Raw genomic sequence first — 15475 nt, 5'->3', positions numbered from 1 at the left:
CACGAGCCTCTTTCTCTGAAAGCCTTCCCGGCTTCAACTCATTCCTCCAGTGCATTAGAACAGAGGAGAAACCACAGAGGGAAAGGTGACAGATTTTTCCTTCTGGGCAGAGTTATTAAAGAGCTGTTAGGAGGGTTTGTAGTTTGGACCAGTGTCCAGCAGGAGGCTAGGATGTGACCTGGAAAGCTGCTTCCATTGCAACTCCAAGATGGGATTCGGTAAGAGTTTTCAGATTTCATATGTAACCTAGTCCAGTTTTATTTAAGGGGGAAAAAACTAATCCTGTTTCAACAGCAGTCAGAACAAAAGGAGTTCTGTAGGGAGAATGGGTTCTCTATATCTTAAGTCACCAGAAAACAGAATGGGGCTGACCTTTCAAATACAGAGGTATGGCTTCGGCAGTCCGGGGGGTCCCTCTTGATCCAAGTGGAGGCGGCTCTGATCAAGAGTAATCATCACGTGCTGTACCCAAGAGGTGGGTGGCAGCATTCGTCTCTATTTACAACAGTTAGGTGCAGACCTCATGCTCCTGGCAAATCACTTCTGTTTCCCCAGCCTGGCAAAGTTTGGAGACCCCAACGTGTATTGTGCACTTTGGACAGGATACGCAGTGTGCTTTGGAGAAAGTAGTGATGGTATTTATGTACCAGGGCCCAGATTTTTAAAGGTATTTGGGCACCAAACTCCCATTGAAACCAGGAGCTGGGTGCCTAACTATGTTTAGAAATCTAATCCCAGGTGGGACTGCTTTAGTTTTGATCTAGGCTGAATGGAGTAATATTAAAGAAGGGGGCCCATGAACACCTGGATGCTGAAGGACACTTGAAATGAATTGGGGAGCCCATCTCTTTTATAAAGGCTTGACCCACAGAATTTGAAGTGAGTTTATTATGGTGGGTCTGCTCTTTTTAAATGCAGGGAGATGAAGAGCCCACTGCTAAGCCACTGCATTTATTTACAAATTCCTCTGGCTTACGAATTCCAAGGAAATTGCTACTGAAAATTAACTGCCTATTAGGGAGAAAACGCTGTATTAAAACTTTGTTTTACCAGTAAGCTGTTAACACAACCGAAGTTCTGGATCATTAGCTGTTGTACAGATTTTTCCTTCTCGACAGGATAACAAATACAAAGTAATACCGTGTGCTCTTTCACAGATAAAACTGAAGCTGCTGAAAACTCAGTCATCACTGATCCTGAATAGAGAATGAAGTACAAGGCTGAGATCTAATCCACCTGAACTGCTGCATGCCTTGCAGTTCCATGCCAGGTGACTGAAATACACTCCCCCTTAGTTATTTCCTGTGCACATCGCTATCCCATGCATACTCCTTGGACTTACCTGTAAATAAACACATCCTTATTTTGCATCAATCCATGTAATAAGTGCCATAAGAATGGCCCTACTGGGTCAGACCAAAGGTCCATCTAGCCCAGTATCCTGTCTTCTGACAGTGGCCAGTGCCAGGTGCCCCAGAGGGAATGAACAGAACAGGTCATCATCAAGTGATCCATCCCCCGTCGCTCATTCCCAGCTTCTGGCAAACAGAGGCTAGGGAAACCATTCCTGCCCATCCTGGCTAATAGCCATTGATGGACCAAATGCCATGTTCCATATACTCCTATTTCCTGTGAGTAGCTACTTTTCTAGGGACATAGTTATCTTACTTCTAGCAGCAAATTTCTAAGACCCACCTGTGGAACAACTAGAGCGTAGTGGACTGAGTAAGGAGTTGGGAGCTGCCAGAAGAGAAATAGGTTTTATTTTCAATTGTGCTGGTTTAACCAAAGCTTCCCTGTCTTTGTAAAACAATTAGGCCCTGACTTGGGGAATCCATATCCTGAGCCAAACTAATACCAACTATCCCTGGCCACAGCTCCACACAAGCCCTGAAGAATCTGGAAAAGTGGCAGTAAATCACATTTCAGGTTTATTTTGAGGGAATACAGCAAGGAAGGTGCAAAATTGTATGTCTAATTTCAATCAGCCTTGACAAACCAAATCCGATGGGCACCAATTGACATTGTTATGAAGTCTGTCCACGTCATTCCTGGATCGACAGCCTTGAGAACTAAGCTACCCTCAGTGCTTACATTTTGCCCTGTCACAATTCTGGTTAACTAAATCAGCCTCTCTAGTACTGCACAACTAACCTTCCTTTCTCCAGCAAGAGTCACTGCTGGGAACCATGTCAAGGTTCCTTCCCCACTCTGAACTTTAGGGTACAGATGTGGGGACCTGCATGAAAACCTCCTAAGCTTACTTTTACCAGCTTAGGTTAAAACTTCCCCAAGGTACAAACTATTTTACCCTTTGCCCTTGGATTTTCGCTGCCACCACCAAACGTTTAACCGGTTACTGGGAAAGAGTTGTTTGGAAACGTCTTTCCACCCAAAATCCTCCCAACCCTTGCACCCCACTTCCTGGGGAAGGTGTGGTAAAAATCCTCACCAATTTGCATAGGTGACCACCGACCCAAATCCTTGGTTCTTAAGAACAATGAAAAAACATTCAGTTCTGAAAAGAATAATTTTAACAGAAGTAAAAAGAATCACCTCTAGAAAATCAGGATGGTAAATACCTTACAGGGTAATTAGATTCAAAACATAGAGAATCCCTCGACGCAAAACCTTAAGTTACAAAAAGACACAAAGACAGGAATATCCATTCCTTTCAGCACAGCTCATTTCCTCAGCCATTTAAAGAAATCATAATCTAACGCATATCTAGCTAGATTACTTACTAAGTTCTAAGACTCCATTCCTGTTCTGTCCTCAGCAAAAGCATCATCCAGACAGACCTACTGACCGCTATTCCTACCTACATGCCTCCAGCTTTCACCCAGATCACACCACACGATCCATTGTCTACAACCAAGCTCTACGATACAACCACATTTGCTCCAACCCCTCAGACAGAGAAAAACACCTATAAGATCTCTATCAAGCATTCTTACAACTACAATACCCACCTGCTGAAGTGAAGTAACAGATTGACAGAGCCAGAAGAGTACCCAGAAGTCACCTACTACAGGACAGGCCCAACAAAGAAAATAACAGAACGCCACTAGACGTCACCTTCAGCCCCCAACTAAAACCTCTCCAAAGCATCATCAAGGATCTACAACTTATCCTGAAGGACGACCCATCACTCTCACAGATCTTGGGAGACAGGCCAGTCCTTGCTTACAAGCAGCCCCCCAACCTGAAGCAAATACTCACCAGCAACCACACAACAGAACCACTAACCCAGAGACCTATCCTTGCAACAAAGCCCGTTGCCAACTGTGTCCACATATCTATTCAGGGGACACCATCATAGGGCCTAATCATATCAGCCACACTATCAGAGGCTCGTTCACCTGCACATCAGCTGCTTATAAAAGAGTAAGCCCTAGACTGTCCAAGGCAGCAGCTGTAGGAGTGCACCCCAGTGCTTGAGGGTGCTGAGTCAAGTGGGACCTACCTAAACTGGCCAGGACAGGCTAAGTTTGACAATATGCATTTAGGCTTTTGTTAAGTTTAACCCTTTTCTCTCTGCTTCTGGTGTTCCTATGGATAAATAACCGATACTCTTTTGAGGAAGCTGATCCCTGTCACTGCATTTACCAGCTGGTTGTAGCTCCCAGAGAGGACTCTGCACCAGGAGCCACACTCAGCTGGACCTGCTGGAGGTGATATGGTTAGAAAACAGGGATTGGGGGGTGGGGGTGCTGTAATCTGGTCATCCGGACAGAAGTGGGGTGGATTGCAGGATTCCACTCTGAGAGAAGTGCAGGTCACTTGAAAGAAATGCCCAAAGATCCCAGGTACCCACGGCTCACCCCTTAGCTGTAACAGTTGATAGTAGATGTATGCTAAAGCGGGTGTGGAAAAGGAATGGCTCCTCTGCTGACCTGTTGCAACAGCACTTGCTAAAGGCTAGAATGCAGCAGTAGCTGAACAAAGAGCATTGTCAAAGGGCAGAGTGAGAGGATAAGGGCTGGGCAGCTCTTTGCACTTTCCAGTTGGTCACCACTGCCAACAAGAAAAGGGCCTCGTCTGCTTCTGCATCCGTAGCAATAATGCTCTGGCCAAGCCCTCAATGGGGAGTTGTGTGCGTATCTGCACACGCGGGGTTGGGGGGTTTACACTGGATTCTGGCTAAATTCTGGTGTTTGTGGGGGAGTAGAGGTAACCAAAAAGCCAAAAATAAGAAGGGAGAAAAGCTATGAGATTCAACAGGGCTAGAAGAACCAGCTGAGCACTGTGGGATGCAAACTGTCTCACGCACAGAATTTGTGAGCCTAGCCTTAGTGGACTGCAATACACTGCCCATGAGGACCTTAATGCTGGATTACTGGTTACCCTTCTCCATTTAAACCATTCTAAAAAGACAAATCTATAACTGGAGGCATGAGCACAAACCCTGATGACTTTTAGTGGGAGATCGTATCGGACAGTCCCATCAACTTCCAGTGGGCCCTGTGCTTCTAGTCACGTAGGTGCTTCTGCAAATCCCATCCGTACATCTTTAGATCTTCTCACAGCTACAGCAAATCTACAGGTACTTCCTAACGAACGCCACAGAGAACCAGCTGCATGGGCTATGTCTGCCCGTGCAGGCTCACTCAGAGACAGACTGTCGGAGTAAAATAGCCAACAATGTGGGAGAGGGCTTATTTTAGAGCAGAGTTGGACTTTTTATACCTCCACTTACATATATAATTCAGCAGACATACCAAAATATCTCACAAAATCCACCTAGAGTATCAGTATACCCATTTCTCAGACTGGCAAACTAAGGCATTGGTAAACCAAGTTAAGTGACTCGCCCAATGACACACACAGGCAGTGGCAGAGTCGGAAATAAAACTCACACATGCTTTCTCCTAGTCCCTATGAAGATCCCTGACACCAGACAACATGGTCCTTACTATTTTGTCCTATATAACCATCTTCTCCATTCACTCCTGCCCAAAATCCATTAACTAAATAGTAGGAATTCTATTGATTAACTGAATTAAGAAAGTCAAATGGGAGGTTGGGGAGATTTACTAGTACAGTAGATGTCCCTGAGCAGATTATCTGCATTATCATTCATCCCATCTGATTTGCTCTACAACTGCAGAGATGTCACTAGACTTCCAAAGTACAGAACCCAAACGTGACACAATCCCCGCTCTTTGTCCATTTGACAGCCTTGCGACAGGTCTCTGAATCTGCTCCCCCCATCCCGCTCCTCATCAGAATCCAGAGACTTGCAGTGCAACCGATGAACAAACAGGAACACAAAACACGGAAAGGCCACCCATCTCCAAACAAAAGCCTCCTGTCTTTGTGCCTGTGGGGAATGTTTCCTACAAGTTCCGTGTGACCCTGTCATGGTGACCAAGACCCCCTCAGAGCAGGCAATTTCTGGATTATGCATTTGCAATCCCTCGGCTTTATCACACGCCTTCCGGCTCACTGGGGAAAGGAGGAGGGCGTTAGCAAATGTCTCATCCATCTGTATTCTTGTGCGATTTGGCTTGCACTGCCCCCTTCAGCTATCATACCCTTGAAATCCATGGACTAACAAAGGACTGTGTCCAGTTCAATTGCTCTCCACACAAAGAAAGCCTCTTTGCGCTATGTGGGCGAATTCCGTGAGAAAGGGAGCTGGAATGTGGCACTACTGAGAACAGAACCTTACCTACCAAACCAGCCTCATCAATAATGAAGATGTCTGAGGGGTAGGGAGGTATGTGAATAAGAGCTGTCAAAAGAAGTGGTAGGGCTCCTGGGTGGATATAGTGCTGAATAGCCTCTCTCGCCATTAGCAGAGACAATTGTAATGCCCCTGACAAAAGTCAAGAGGCGGTTCACAGAAGCCAGAGATGGAGGAGATCTCTCTGATCAACATCATGCTCAACAGAGGACACTGTCATGCAGAACACCTAGCCCACTCTATCGCTGCAAAACCCACTTGTGCACCACCACAGCTCCCTGGATTGCTAAATACTCCCCTGCTCTCTATTTCTGTCACCATGGAGGGGAAACCAGAGTCAGTCGAGAAAGGGGATGTTCTCCGATTCCTGCTCTGCCTTCCATCAGAAGATCTCAAAACTCCATACAAACGATTAAAGCCTCAACTTGCATCCCAGGCGGGAAAGGATTAGAACGCCTCTTACAAAGAGCAGGAGAAAGATACGTCCAGGCAGAGACAAGAATAGAGCCGTGCATTTCAACAAGAGGCAGTGTTGCCCAGTGGACAGTGCACTGGATTGGGATTAAGGAGAGCTGGGTTCTATTGTGCCCGGCTCTGCTATTGGCCTCAATTCCCTCCCTGCACTTGTTGCCTTACCTGTGAAATGGGAAAGTGATACTCACACTCCTTTGCAACGTGCTTTGAGCTCGAGGGCTGAAAAGCTTATACGAGCGCTAGGTTTTACTATTATTTTACTATTATTTTATAACTCCATGTTCCCAGATCTCACCCTGCCCCCCCTGAATTCTCTGCCCTCCAGTCACAGGCAAGGCAGGGGCATTTTCTCTTGGACCAAAGATTTCTAGTTGTTCCTACTGCCCACCCAGACAGGCATCACCCTCCTCTGGCTGCATCCCTCCAGCATTCTGGGCGGGGACTGCTTCTATCTGTGTCGGTACAAAGTTCAGCACAACAGGGACCCAGGATCCTGACTGGGGCATCTGGGTGCTGCAATACTAGAGAGATTTATTAATAGTCAGCATAACTGTTCTGTTCACACCACCCCGTACGGGACCACTCCCTCTAGTTTGTTCAGCAGTGCAGCCGCTAGCAGAGCCTGGCAGAAACAAAGCTGAATTCATGAGGACGTGGGGATATCAGCTCCTATTTTCAGGCAGGTTCCTGCCTCGTTCCAATTTGCTCACACAGGGGAATTCACTCCTGTGCTGCAGCCCCTTTGCACCAACAAAACATTGGCGCAGAGAGGGAACAAGACTCTCCAGGGGATGCTCACAGCGCAGTAGACCCATTGTGGGAGTCTCAAAGCTGCTTTTGCCAGCTCCACACCACCCGCTTCCTGCTGGAGGCCCGGGTGGGCCACAGGCAGATGAGGGGCCGTTGAAGGTGTAGGGGGTCTTGCAGTCTGGTGGTTCTGTGCCACTGTAGTGGCCCGTAAGGGTCTTTGCAGGAAGGTATAATTTAGGCTGCCCTATCCCACGCCAGGGGCTTTCCCTTTGTCCCTGGCCCAAAGACCCCAAGACTCACTGTGGTTTTGACAATTCAGCCAGCAGCTGTCCTCATTTTTAATCGAAAGGTTTAGACCTGCAGCAATTACAAGCCCAGGCATGTAACAGAGCCAGGCAGCTCAAATCAGGATTAAGGGTTAGGAAGGAGCAGCCTTCCGGCTTCTGAAACTTTGCCAGAACCTATACTGCCTTGACTAGGCGAATGTTTGCACCCATTGAGAAATGGTTTGGCTTGGCACCTCTTTGTTCCCAGTCCTTGGCTCTCACCAGAGACCTTCTGTCATCTGACAGAGAGGGGAGGTTTTTCAGATGCACGCCCCATGCCAGAGATGTAGTATCAATTCAGCTTAAATAAGCAGGTCAAACGTTTCAAGTTTCCCAGCCCTGGAACAATTTAGGGGGCAGATTCTGCCACGCTTAGTTCCGTCAAGCAGGAGCTTAGTGTGCAAGTAGCTTCACTGAAATCAGTGGGAATGCTCAGGATTCCCCTGAGCAAGAGTCTGAGGAGCAGAACGGTGTCCGAAAGGCACAGGAACATCACTGATTCCAAGGTTATATGAAAAAGAATAGAACAGAGTCTCCTGAATGTTTTGGCCCGTGTTCAACTCTGCCAGCGTTACCACGGCATGCCCCTCCCCGTGCCTTGCTTTTATCAACAAGAAAGAGGTGACTTCAGTACTGCCCTATTATCAAGTAAGGCCAAGAACTGGTACTGAACCTCTCTCTAGGAACAAAGGTTTCTCACTCTAAGACAAGCTCTAGAGAGTTTTTTAAGAACTAACTTAGTGAACAAGCAGGTTTCGATGCCCCGCCCAAGCTTCAGTTTTGACCTGAAAGAAAAAAAAAAAAAAAAAAAAAAAGCCCTGAAGTCCTGACACTCCACTTTTCAAACCACAAAAAATGAGCCTTGCTCCAGTAACGTAATTGTGGAGCTTTCTGGCACCTTGTCCTTTAAAAATACATCCATCTGCCTGCACACAGGGCCATCAAACTCAATCTTGTTCAGAATGGATTTCTCAATTCATTAGAGCTGGAAAGTCTGTAGTGATGCTGGCCGGTCAGACTGAACGATCCCTAATAGAAGTGCAGTCTGTAAACCTCACAGCTGTGTTTTCACTTAAAGAAACCTACACTGAATGCGATGCATCTCCTCTCTCCAGAGTGCTTTCCTACTCTCACTGCAGTTAGAAACTTCAGGAGAGAGATCTCTAGCAGAGATTCTGCTTTGCTCAGGTTGTGCCTTTCTCCTGAAGCCCGTAAGAGAAGGCCAGACTGTGTCTAATAAGAGAGTGATTGAAGGACCCTAGCCAGGAAAGCTCGTTGTTAGATCAATGGCCTTTATTGGGCATGTGTGAGGCCCTTCTTTTTGCCTTTAAGAAAAGGGGGCACCCCTGACCAAGCTCAGCATTTAGTTACAGATTTGCTGTTCCCACCAGTTTAGGCAGGCCTCGAGTGGTCACCTGACATGCTTGCCGTCTTGCCTCTTCAAGCAAACCCCCCTGGTTTTCAGTCCTCTCCATTCTCCTACATGTCTAGTTGAAGTTCACAGAGAGAAACATGAAGCAGTTATTTCTGCCTCTGTGCTCACAGTCTGGCTTTCCTGCTTCCCCCTGCAAGGCCTGGATGGAAGCAGGACAGTGAACCAGGCCCTGCCACCAGCCCCTCAGACAGGAGGAGGGGGAGAGGGCATTTGCAACAGCTCTCTCCTACTCCCAACCCCACACATAAATAAAGGCACCCACCCCTGAAACCTTAGCGACACTGAGACCATCGGCCAAAATACAAAGCAGGAACAGGAAGGGATAAGCAATTGATCAAACCCAACAATCAAAGAGATCTAGAACAAGCTAACTTTTTCGCAGGACAAAGGCACTCAGAAGTGACTGGTTGTAAAATGACAGGTCCCAATCACAAGTATCCTACAGAAAAAACCCCAGGCCAAACCCTTCATTTATGATGCAGAGACGTGACTTAGGAAAAATAAACCACAGAAGAAAGTTTTTGATTTATTTTAAAAGTTCATTTCCTTTTCATTCACAAACTTGTATTCAAAGCCTTGATACGTTCAGTGGGGGAAAGGTTCCTTTGTACTCACTTCTGCCTACAAAGGACAAGAATAGCACAATTATCCTTGGGTTTTATTTGTCTTGCATCATTCAATCATTTCAGGTGCCACCATCACATCCTGTGTCTATGGACCTGAGCCAAGGAGTTACAGACGACAGAGATTCATTCACACGTGGACAAAGGGGCAACCCTTGAAATCTATCCACTGTCTAAAAGGAGCTTTAACTACTTCCTGGTATTGCTTCTGCTCCTATCCCAAGTCCTCCTGCCAATGCTTGTAGTTTAACAAATCACAGTGAAACATCTTTCCTCTCTCCTGTTGCTGTGTGAAAAGCCCACACAAACAACAGGGGAAACTGGACTGACTATACAGAGGAAACCAGTGAAACCGACCATACACAAAGCACTGCACAAAGCACACACACTAGAGGATGGGGGGGGGGAACAGGGGTGTTTTATTTAACTAATGTATTTTATAGGCAATGTAGGTGTTACCTGTAACACTGTGTTAAGAAATATCTCACTGAACTGTTTTTCACTTACTTCTTTGGGGACTAGGATACTGGTCGATGAAATTAAAATATTTTACAATAAAAGAAAAACATCCCTAGGAAATGCCACATAAAAAAAAGCGTGGCACTAACGAGATTCACGCCAAACTTCACTCCTCAATCCTTTTGCTTTTCTTACATCCTGTCCCCTCGCCTTTGTTTAAAACATTCCCTGATCTTCAGGACAGGGAAAGGAACTAGCCTTCTTGCCGCCCTGTCCTGCATCTTGTACACCACTGTTGCTGCTAACTGATAAAATACAATAGGAGTGATTGATTTGGCTTCTAATCTATGTCAAATTATGTGAGGGGAGGCACCGGAAGAGCCTCATGCAAGGCTCCTCTATTATGGTTTTTGCAGGTGAGGGGGGAGCTGGGCAGGTCTAGATTTTTCTGTGTATTGTGTGTGGCTGGAGAAGGTGGGGTGGACTTTGCTGTCCCTATTATTTGACATGATTATAATCTAAATTTGTATTTTTCATGGGCTGAGAGTGAACGGATAGCCAGGTTTTGTACATTAAAGTGTTTAAATCAGGCCCCCAATGTAACCCCGGCATCATGAACTGTTTTTGTTTCTCCCTAATGTGCCCATTAGTAACCACTGGTGCAGGGAGGATACAGGGCATGAATGGACCTAGGGTCTGATCAAATAAGGCAAATCCTATTTTCTTAGGTTTGTTCATGTTAACTGTTTTCCTCTGCTAAGATGTTTATGAAGCTCACAGATCTCAGGCGCACAGATTAGTCTGGGATCCAGGCACTATCTCATGCCTTAGGGATATTTGTGGAGTTACATCTGAAGACAGATCAAAGCTCATTACTTTCCACCCAAGAGATAAATACATGAAAACACGGACAGTACTGTGCTTACATGATAAGGGCTCTGAAAAGTAACAAAAACAATCACAACAGCCTTTCTACATTATTTTTTGCTGACCATTAAACTGGAGCTGGAAATATTCCCTATTTATAAAAATACCCTCTTTATAACACACACTAATTTCTGTTTAAATTCCATCCCATTCTTTTACAGACACTGGGAAGTACGGTGTGAAATGTCTAGGGTCCCTGGAGCCATAAAATCCAGATTCCAGTGTGGCTTACTCAACCTTTAATCCTTCCCAGATCGATATTTTGAATACCATGCACCTTACTGTATGGGGTTGTTATGAACTGTGAGGACCTGTCTTCTCTGTGTGATCATCGATGACATAACACTTTTCACAAGATTGCAGGGTGTGGTCCAATGTCCTAGGTCAAATTTCCCCTTCCCGCACTGTTCTAACAGCATGCTGTATGCTCGATGCCAGACTGGCTCCAGGATTCCATTCTACAAGGGGCTGCATTTCAGCAACGAAGCCATGTCTATATGTACTTATTTGAAAGGGGCTCTGGAATCCTTCAGTATGAAAAGGTGCAATAAAAAAAAAGAGTAAGGTGGTATTTTTCTATGGCCAAAACGATGTCTGAGCCTGCAGAGCCACTGTCAATCATGGGATTGTAATGGGTGGGGTATGGTCAGTGAGGCTCTTCCAGCATTCATGCACAGCAGGCTCTTTATAACTTTTTATTTGACATTGTAATTTAACATATGTAAGGGGCTTGACATGTTTTACAGTCAGTAGCTGTGGTTAGGGTTTCTAAACAGTATTGCGCTTTTGCAAAATGAAGATACATAAAATGTAAAACAGTATTTTTAAAACCAGTCACAAATCCATGAACTTGTGTGTCATTATTCCTTCTCCCTACCAGATCTAAACCACAACACAAACACACACAGGATCAGGAAGCTCAGATGTGTACAAACCATGTTTTGAGTTCCAAAGACATCAGGGATTTATTCTGCTATTTAGAGTTGTGGGTACAAGCACATTGTAGGAGGAGAAGGGAATCTAAAAACTGAACCAAAGCATGAGGTATTTACTAAATAGTCTGCTTCGGCAAGTGTAAGAAAATTACAAGGTTTCCTCCCTTTGGGAGCACAGTATACTAGCAACCTGGTCATAAAAATCTAATCATTCCCTTCCAGCTCTGACCCCCACCTACTCCCAAAGAAGGTCACAGGACAACTGAAATTTCAAATTCCTGTTTTTAATATACATCCCCATGCTGTAAAGTCCATTGGGGCAGTGATGAAAACATTAGTTGGATTGTGTCTTTTGAAATAATCCTCACTGTAAACTCCAAAAAGTATCTTTCCCTATAGATGCCCGACTTTTGTAGATCAAGACAGCTGCAGCAGTCTTCTCTTTTTCACAGAAAACTTGCCTCATTCAAGCCTTGCAACTAGCCAATTTTATGGATTTGAGGGAATTGTATAGTTTTTCCCCTCTGGTCATTCCTTGATTTGGAGTTGTTTCTATTAAGGGCTAAAGTTTTAAAGAGCAGAAGCCAACACAACACTTTACAGAGACCGTCAACCTCTCAAAATTAGTTATTTATTTTAAAAAATTAAATTACAGGAGACGTTCAGCTTCTCAGCCATGTTTCCATTCATAGTGTTCTGGTTTTTTAAAACCCTCGAGCCCAATCCCTAATTTCTCCATGGAAAGACACTCAGGACAACACTCACAAGAGAACAGAACCAACATGATCCTACCAATGCAGCATTAATTAGCTCTTCTGATTTTTGAAAGACACCCTTCAAAGTAAATACAACCAATATCTCCCAAGCTCCTTATGAAGGAGACAGAAACAATGCCCAGAGAGTTAGAAGGGAGCTAATAAATTCTGAAAGTGTAGAACAGGAGAGGGGGTTAACTCTGGTGATTAAATTAGCTGCTGCTTGAACACATTGCAATGCACTACATCACTCAAGCACTGGACAAAACATATGGCAACAATGGAAAGCGCTGCCCAAGAGGTCACCTTTAATATGATTAGCTATGGACGCCTGAAACGAGATCTCCCAAATGCCAATGTGCTAAATCTCCATTATGCAGGGCAGAGAGCACCCTCTCAAAGCCTTTCAGGCTCTGTGAATCCAGCACAAATGGCTGCTGTATGTTAAGTGATGTGCCCAAGTCCATTGAAAACAGGACAAAAAATGGGCATTCAGGACACTCAATTTACTGAGAGTGGCATTGTTCCTGCCTTTCCATGGCACCAGCAGGGGTAGTCTCCAGGGTGCCCCATTTGACAGCTGGGTCACACCACGTGCCTCCCTGTTCTGCTTGGACTTTTCAACTCCTCTGGCCTGCATTCACTAGCAGAATTTGCTTCTTTGAAGTTATAGAAAGCTGCCTCATCTATCACTGACATGAAGGGCTTCAAAAGGCCTGGGAGTTAATTCACTTCTTTACAACTGGAAAGGCTTTTGCTGCATGGAAGGAGGGAGGGAGGCAGTGGAGGAAGAGTAATGAAATCCAAAGGGAGCCAAATGATGCTTTCCTCCACTAGAAGCCAGGGCTGGAAGTGCTCACTGCTGGCACAGCCCACAGTGGGAGAAAGGAGACTCTTTGGGGAGATGCCATTAGCTAGTTCCAAAGGCCTCGGTTCATATTTACCACAGCCACCGTGTTACTTCACTTGAGATTTTTTTCCAGGCCTGGTGACTGTACTGTAGCATTTACTGAGTTCGTTTGGAAGCCCTGCTCGCAGAAAGGAAAAGCAAATTGCTTTTCTAAAGGGCTTTTTCTTTTTTTAATCAACCCTCACGCTGCTTTCCATAAACTGAGCCCCGAGCTGATTTTCCCATTTCAAACAGAAGAATGAAAGCCCCTGCTAGGATTCACCAGTTTCAGTCATTTCACAGCCATCTACACACGCAGCGTGAGCCATTAACCTACAGCGCAAAGGGACTCAGAGCAGGCTATGGCAGAGCAGAGTTATGCTACCACATCTGCACTAGGGGGCATCTCACACCCCAGGATTTCTTCTTAGCAAGTGACACTTCAGCTCTTTAAAGTAAAACCCAATTACAGTAAGAGCAATAACCAGCATGTTATCTTGTTGACTATAATGAAAAGAAACACCTGATGATGAGATTCAAGATAATCATGTGAGTCATTTTGCATGAATACTTGTATGTAATCAGGTGAAGCTCTTCAGTCTACTGAACTGTACCCCAGTGTACTTTGGGGCAAAGGGCGTAGCTCCTTGCAAAGTCTCTGCAGGCTCTATTTTTAAATGTGTAAAACTCTAGAGAGTGACTAATCAGGTGCATAGCAGGCACAGAGCCTAAGGCAACCTTCCTACCCACACTCCACATCTACCTGCTGCTGCTCCTTGCTTGGGTGAAACTGACCGAGATAATTCTCAGGGGGCACACAGCTCATCTTTGTGTGGGTCCCTGCAATTAGAAAGATTTAGTGACAATGCACTCGCAAATACATTGTAGGTAACAAACCTACCCTGGATCCTACTGGTGATGGGGAAAAGGTAAAAAATCACCAGATAAGTTCTTATGATAAAGCCTCCTTCCATCTCTGATGTCCATGTCAAATTCCAGCATCAATGAATATAGCACAGAACATTCCATCTAAAACTGCCGGCGACACTGAGCATGCCCCGTGGCAATCTTCCGTCTAGTGGGAGGTTTTCACCCTCTTAAAAATAAGAGGCCAGAGCACACGGACTTCAACTGGAACTGCCAGTGCTCAGCATGTCTGAAAATCAGGCAAAGTTTTATAATGGGAAACCGACAAAACAAGGTAGGTTCAGCATTAATGGGTTTTGGAATCTCCTTAGGAGATCTTCCAGAAAGAAAACAGACTTTCATTCTCTCCGTCGACTGGCTGAGAATTCATGACGTTCAAGAAAGCGCTTGTTGCTAGCTCCTAGTTCTTGGCCTGCCTTAAGTCTTTACCCCAAACTGCACTTTGCAGAAGAATGAAAGCTAGTGGCTGTTTGTGCAAAATGCGAATTCTCTGTGTCTGGCATAAAGACAGCCACAGACCTACTGAACAATCACAGCCTGGATAAACACAGGACTGCCTGCCAGGGGTCCTAGTCAACAACAATCCAAGAAATCCACCAAACGGAAGAATTCAGTCACAAGATGTAGGTTTCTGTTGGCAGTTTTATTAAAGGGGATAAGTTTAGACAGTGTTGCTCCATTGTGTCTTTCTGGGCACAGGGAGGAAAAGTTCACTTACCTACTTTAATGTTCTACGTGAGACAGTAGCTTCAAAATCGTAAGTGGGAAGGGACATCAGCAAGTTCACGTCAAGGAGTAGCTGTTTCTCACTAAGGTGAAGGATGTGGGTATTTGGGGTCAGCTCTTTGAGCTGACCATCAGTGGTGGATTTCGTCATCATAAAAAAAAGACTGCCTATACATCATCTTGTCAGCACTGGCATGTTGAAAACCATTGCTTCAGGTAATTGGCTCTAGTGGATACCCTTGACAGTGACGGAAATCCCATTTATATACAGTATTTACATCTGGCCACTCTCTCAGCGTTTACTGTCATCGTTAGTTTATTTTACCCAGCTTTCACAAAGCACAGAGACATTGTGGTAACAGAAGCTCCCTCTATCTAACTGATGATGACCTCAGGAAACACTAGTGACTTACAACCATTCCAGGGACAGCAGGCTGGGTATTACATAACTGCACCCCATACACCACTGTAAAGGAGCATACTGAACCACTTGCAATTCTCTGCCTCTACAGACCCAAGTTTGTAGCCTCAAACAAGACAGCCACAGCAGACCCTTCTGC

General features: G+C 45.3%; 1 protein-coding gene across 3 annotated transcripts in view; it reads right to left on the bottom strand.

The window, feature by feature from the left end:
* The window catches only part of DIS3L2 (DIS3 like 3'-5' exoribonuclease 2), a 280475-nt gene that overhangs the window by 65817 nt on the left and 199183 nt on the right, over nucleotides 1-15475 (bottom strand). The window lies entirely within an intron of this gene.

This window comes from Lepidochelys olivacea (genome assembly GCF_965140295.1).
Source record: "Lepidochelys olivacea isolate rLepOli2 genome assembly, chromosome: 9".
NCBI classification, from domain to species: Eukaryota; Metazoa; Chordata; order Testudines; family Cheloniidae; genus Lepidochelys; species Lepidochelys olivacea.
This window is presented reverse-complemented; position numbering and strand designations above follow the sequence as displayed.